This window comes from Podarcis filfolensis, assembly GCF_964270895.1.
Source record: "Podarcis filfolensis genome assembly, chromosome: 1".
NCBI lineage: Eukaryota > Metazoa > Chordata > Lepidosauria > Squamata > Lacertidae > Podarcis > Podarcis filfolensis.
Window position 1 is genome coordinate 63,080,457 of NC_139604.1, and position 6,016 is coordinate 63,086,472.

Here is a 6,016-nt window from a genome sequence, read left to right on the forward strand (position 1 = left end):
AAGCTCAGGTCAAGGAAAGAGCTCTGCAGTCATGCTCCAGTCACACTGATCTTGTTAATCAATGACTATTGCTCACCTATCGCTTCTTGTTTATCAGTGGCTATTGCCCACCTAAATTGTTATATGTAAGTGCAACTAAAGAAAGGCCCTGCCAACTTGCTCTGGGGAGGGGAGATCAACCCAAAAGCTCCTGACCTCAAGATCTTACTCAAACTCACTGCCCTAGGAAGAGTGGGTGCAATGTTGAGGGGATCTACTTCTCCCAAGTGCACCTCAATTTCTATAGGAGAAAAGGCAGACTCAAAGGGTGATCTTGGGCACTGCCACACCCACCCACCAACTTCTCAATCCCCTACAAGAGGCTCTCAAGGTGTTTCCTCTATGAGAGATGTCCCAGGGTGCTTGCCAGTTTCTTAGTATGTTTACCCAGCCCCACACTATCCCTGTCTAAAGTTGTAACAGCCTTCATGTGGATTTAACAGAAGCAAGGTAGACGCCGTTTCAGATGGGTTCTTAGTCAGCATAGCAGAAAGCCATAAAGGAACGGAAAAAACAAAACAAACACCAGTCTCCCACAATCCAATAAGGGAGCCCTTGGGAAAAAGACCTGCCCTCTTGTCCTCTAGTGGTGATCTGTTGTAGCCCCACAGAACCTGGGAAGGGCAGCTTAGTTATAAATTGTTTCTATGGGCCGTATCCAACTTAACACAATTAGGAGGGTTTTTGTTTTTTTAAAAGGTGCTGTTAATTATGAATGGGTTTTTCTCCTTGAAATTGACAGTTCAGTTTTCTTTTGATCAATTGTCTTATTTTCCCATAAAAATCTAAACAAGGGAGTCAGTGTTAAACCGATAAGCTTTTGTCATTTTTTATGAAAAGTGTAGGACAATCATCTTCTATATCAAAATAGGTCCACAATTCGTGCTCCCTACGTTTTCTTTTTTCTTTTTTCTGGTAACAAGACAAAACTTTTATTAGAAACACCAAATCTAGGAATTGGTGGAATTGTAGAGTTTGGCACTAGCTGGATAGAGCTTCTTCTTCTCAGCTTTGGTGCTGCCTGAGAGTAGCAAACCTTGAATTATTAACTATCTTTATTTTAATGATACATCTTTAGTGCATGCAGAACTTCAATCACTCAGTTAGCCGAGCTGAGTAACACACCATTAATATATAGCCTACATATTGATGCGGTTCCATTTTTGAAATCCGGTGTAGATTAATCCATGGTGGGATTGGTTCCTTGTGACTGGCATCCTTGTAAATCATTCATAACTTCATTAACATCGCTGTTGATTTGGCTCGCCTGTTCAGAGAGACATAGCATGATCCTTATATACCTTGAAAGGTACGCTGGCTCCACATTCACATGTAAACAAGCTTTTGCTTATGAAGCTCTTGATCCTGAGCAGGGCTTAGTCACAAACACTTTTATCAGCCAGTGGGGCTCTTTCGCCTGTTTAAAGTCAGCATGAATGGGGTCTAATTTTTCCAGATGTTTGAAGTTAGTCCTAGCATGAATGGGATCTAAATTGGCTAGTAATGTTGCCCATTATTTGCCACAGATCAAATGGGTTATGCTGCAAAAACACACAATGCAAAATCAGAGGAGCATCACCAAAAACACATCCATGCTGTAAACACTTACCTGCCAGTATTTTTCATTGTCTCCAGGATCAATGTCTAAGAGACCGGATAATCTGAAAGTAGGTGAGAGGGAACCGGGTGACCTAGTGTCTCCAGAATCAGCATCACAACACTGTTTTCCAAATACGTACTTCTATGCTGGAATATTTGTGACATTGAGAAGATATAAATGTCAGCAAAATTAGGACAGAGGGAAGGGGAGATTTTACATACCTGTTTTGCTTTGGTCTCTGAAGCCACTGTCACTGCCCAGAGGGTGACGATGATTTTAAATGGATTATCATTCCCTAAAACTATGTCCAAAATTATAAGGCACCAGTTATTTATTCACTTGGTGAAACCCATTAGCTAGCTAGAAAGAAAGATTAAACTTCTTAACAAATTATATTCCAATATAGGAAATGATACGGTGAATGTCCACATATGTTTTTTTTCTGTACGTAATGTGTATAGATAGATAGAGATGACAAATACTGCGTAATGGAAAGGGTCCTTTGGTCTGTAATCTGTGGTTAATGGCTAATGGTTTAGAGAGAGAGCTGACCCATTGATTCTCTTCCCCTCTGCCCGTTGGAGGCATCTCCCTTGAGTAGATAAAGGAAATTTATAAAGGGTGGGGGTTGTGCCCTAAGGAAGACAAAATAGGCTTGTAGCTAACAACTGAAAGCAGAAGGGTGGAAAATACAGCAGAATATTTCTAACCAAACGGAGACTCTCCAGAGTGTGATAGTTTCTCCAAAGCTGTAAAAGCCAACCAGCACTGACAAGTCTCCGCACCAGTCCAAGCTACGTAACCAGCGCCACAAGCTGCCATTGGTGTGCTTGTGTTTGTTTCTTTGATCTTAATTGCAGCTTAGCTTTCCCTGAGTGCAAGTAAATAGGACATGCTGGAGAAGAAAAAGGCACAAAGGACAGAATGGCCCAAGACAAGAGCTATTGATCACAAGAGACAGGTTGTTTTCCCTTCCCGTTTGGAAGTCTGTGTCTGACAGTGGGCAAGAATCACATCAAAACTTTGAAGCATCACCACCCACAGTCAATACATGGTTGCATTTACATTTAACCATTTCATCCAAGATGGCGATTTTAAAAATACTGTATCAAGCAAGCTCTGAAACCACATCTACAAGAGCAAAATCAGGTGCCTACTTCATCCATAAGAATGAATAGAAAGGATACAGGCATGGAGAGGGGGACAAATTCATCTCTTTAACCACGCTAGCTGTGAGAAAAGGTTGGCAGTTAAAGGGTGGCAAAATCTGTTTTTATTTCTGTGGATTGGTATGTACTCTAAGTACTTGTTTTTATTTACAGGCAATCCTCATTTGGCATTTGGGTTACATTCTGGGCCCCCATGCATGTCAGTGGGGCCCGCATAAAGCATTCTGCCCCACCCCCACCCCTTTCTGCCCTTTTAGTGGTGCTTCAGTGATGTTTTCTGGTCACTCCTGGGTTTGGCGTCTTGATCACATGCGTGATTGCGCGTTGATCAGGTGCACGTCAATCAGTTGTTGCCTTTATTTACCACTTTTTCTTCCAATGAGCTCAAGGTACTGTACATGGCTCTCCTCATCCCCAGTTCATCTTCCCAACAACCCTCTGAGGTAGGTTAGGCTAAGGCACGGTGACTGGCCCAATGAGCTTCATGGCTGGGTGGGAATTTGAACCCTGGTCTCCCAACGTTCAAACCAGTATACCAGTTTTTCTCAAGTTGTTCCCCAGCTCCCATCATTTTGTAGTTAGAAGTTACCCTTCGAAACTAATTTCTAAACTAATTTGCATTCCATACAGCAACTAGCCAATTCTTTAAGAAAGTTAGCACCAGGAGCCAAGGCCTTCTGGCTGATGAGGTTAAACTGGTGTCCCAGGAAAAAGGCCCCCTACAAACACACCACTAGCCATGTGGGAACCTCTTCCCCAGGAAGAGAGGAAGCTGTGTGGTCACGGGTTCATTGAAATCAGTACTGTCTACTCTGACAGTTTGCAAGGGTCTCAGTCTGCAGTCCTTTGGTGCAGCCTAGGGTAACCATTTATGCAAAAGAAGACATTTGTTTCCATGTGCACATGCTCATTTACGTGTATAGATACAAACTTAGAAACAGTTACTATAATTTTAAAATATAATACATCTCGCTGTAGCAGGGAAGGTTGTGACATCTGCAACCCTGCTGCTCACGACAGCCGTCATGGACCATGCAGAATGATTGGGCCTGATCCTGACCTGATGCTGCACCTGTTCCAACTAATGGCCATGAGACTTACTTGGGATCCTGCAGAGCCCAGCTCAGCGCTCTGCCAGCCTTTGGGATCCCCTATTAGGGCCAGCAGCACCTCAGCATCTTCATATGCTCAGAAACCTATATTGGCATCTCTGCAGGTAAATTAACATCATGTTAGCAGCACCCACGAATGGCTTAACATACAAAGTGGCCTCCATGCAGTGGAAGTGAAAGAGTGAGGAGCTTCATTTAATGTGTGGGTGGCTCACCTCTCAAGCAAGGAGCAAGAGCGGAGCTATTCCTCAAGAGACCCATGTATACAATTGGTGTGAGTTGGCTCTGCTGGACTGAGGCCTTTTCTTCCTGCACTTTGTTATTCAATGGAGGCTCTTGGATTATCTTCCAGGGCATGCAGGGCACAACTGGGGCAGGATGTGTATATGTGTGATTAATATTTTGCAGATCTTGGGAGGTTGTGTTTTATGCATTTTATGGAAGACATACATTTTTAATTTTTTAATTTTTTTTGCCGTGAAAGCTGGGTGTGGTGGTGAGAGATACATCTGGGTTGTGAAATTAATGGCTTTTTAAAAGCAGAGCATGTTGGCTAAAATGAAATACCTCGGAAAAGCTCTGGAATGCCAGGTATGCATCTGTAAGATATTTTCTTCCCGTGTTATGGGTTGCTGTTATGTGTGGGGTAACACTGAACTCTTGACAGCCCAGCCAGCAGCCACATATATTAAAACTGCACCCTGCAAGGCACTCCAGAAAACACAGCAACATCCCAGGGTGGGAGGGGGTGGAGGCAGATAAATCAATGTGAGAAGTGCTCTCTGGGAGCAGAAAGTTTAAAAAAAAAAACAACCAACCCTCTGCTGCAGATACTTAATTCTAGGTTCTTTGGATTTTAGTTTGGAGACTTGCTATCTGGCCAGACAAGGGGTGCCTCCAGATTGTCATTATTTTGTGGGAGGAATTTAAGGGTATGCCAGACATTTAGGGTTGCAGAATTAAAATGGATTTAAGTGCTCTGTCACCATAGTGCAATGAATCTACTTACACACACACAGAGAGAGAGAGAGAGAGAGAGAGAGAGAGAGAGAGAGAGAGAGAGAGAGAGTTTTGGCAGTTAGGAAATTGACAGTTAAATGCACTGAAAAGTGTGAGATGAATGCATGGTTAATGGAAAGACACAGGACTGGCTCACTCAAGAGGCAAGGTGAGATGACTAACTTGGATGGCAGGATCCACAGGGGCAGCAAATCCAGCCTCCACGTAGTGTATTGTCTGCTGCTGATGCAGTGACAACAACAGCTGTGAGATGTTTGCCAGAGAGTGGATCTTCTCAGCAGCCTCCTCACTGCTACCCCAAGGTGGCCTCTCAACGAAGAGAAGGCACTGCTGGTCTCCTCTTACCCCCAGGGAGGAAGTGGCAGGGGCTGCCCTATGGAGTCTCCTGGACTCTGCACCCACCCAGCAGGCCCCTTCTTCCCTCCTCCCTGGGACAGCCTTTGATTCCTACTTCAACCACTGGTTAAAGTTGATTTCATTTGCCCCACCTGTTCCCGACATTGATCTTCACTCGCTCCTTCTTCCCTGGCAGAAGGCACACCATTTTTGTGATTCATCTCAGGTGTCAAAAGGTCTTGGGCCAACCCGGGGGGGACATATAAACACCCCAGGAGCAAATCAGGGTGAATGTGGGAGGAAGGCTCCTTCTCTTATAACCATGCTGTAAACAAATGAGAGAGAATGCTTAATAAATGTTAGACATAGTGTGAGCTTTGTGCAAGGAAATAAAAGATCAAACGCTCATGGTTGTTTAACCTCCCCACAAACAAATCGGAACAAATGCTCAATAAAGACTGGGGAAGTCTAATCTCTAATAAAGTCTAATGAGCAGGTTGTCTGGAGGAGCCTAATTAATCTACTGGGTGGGTGGGTGAAGGGGGGGGCATTTTATTGATCGCTTTTACCTGACTTTTCCATCAAATATAGCTTTGCAGTGCTAGTGCATAAAATATCCTGTACCATTTGTAAACGGATGTTCTCAGTAAATGGAGAAGTAGTGTAGGAGGAATTTGAATGATTTGTTTTTCCCATTTCTGACACACACAAAGCCCCACAACATGGGCTCTCTCATAATC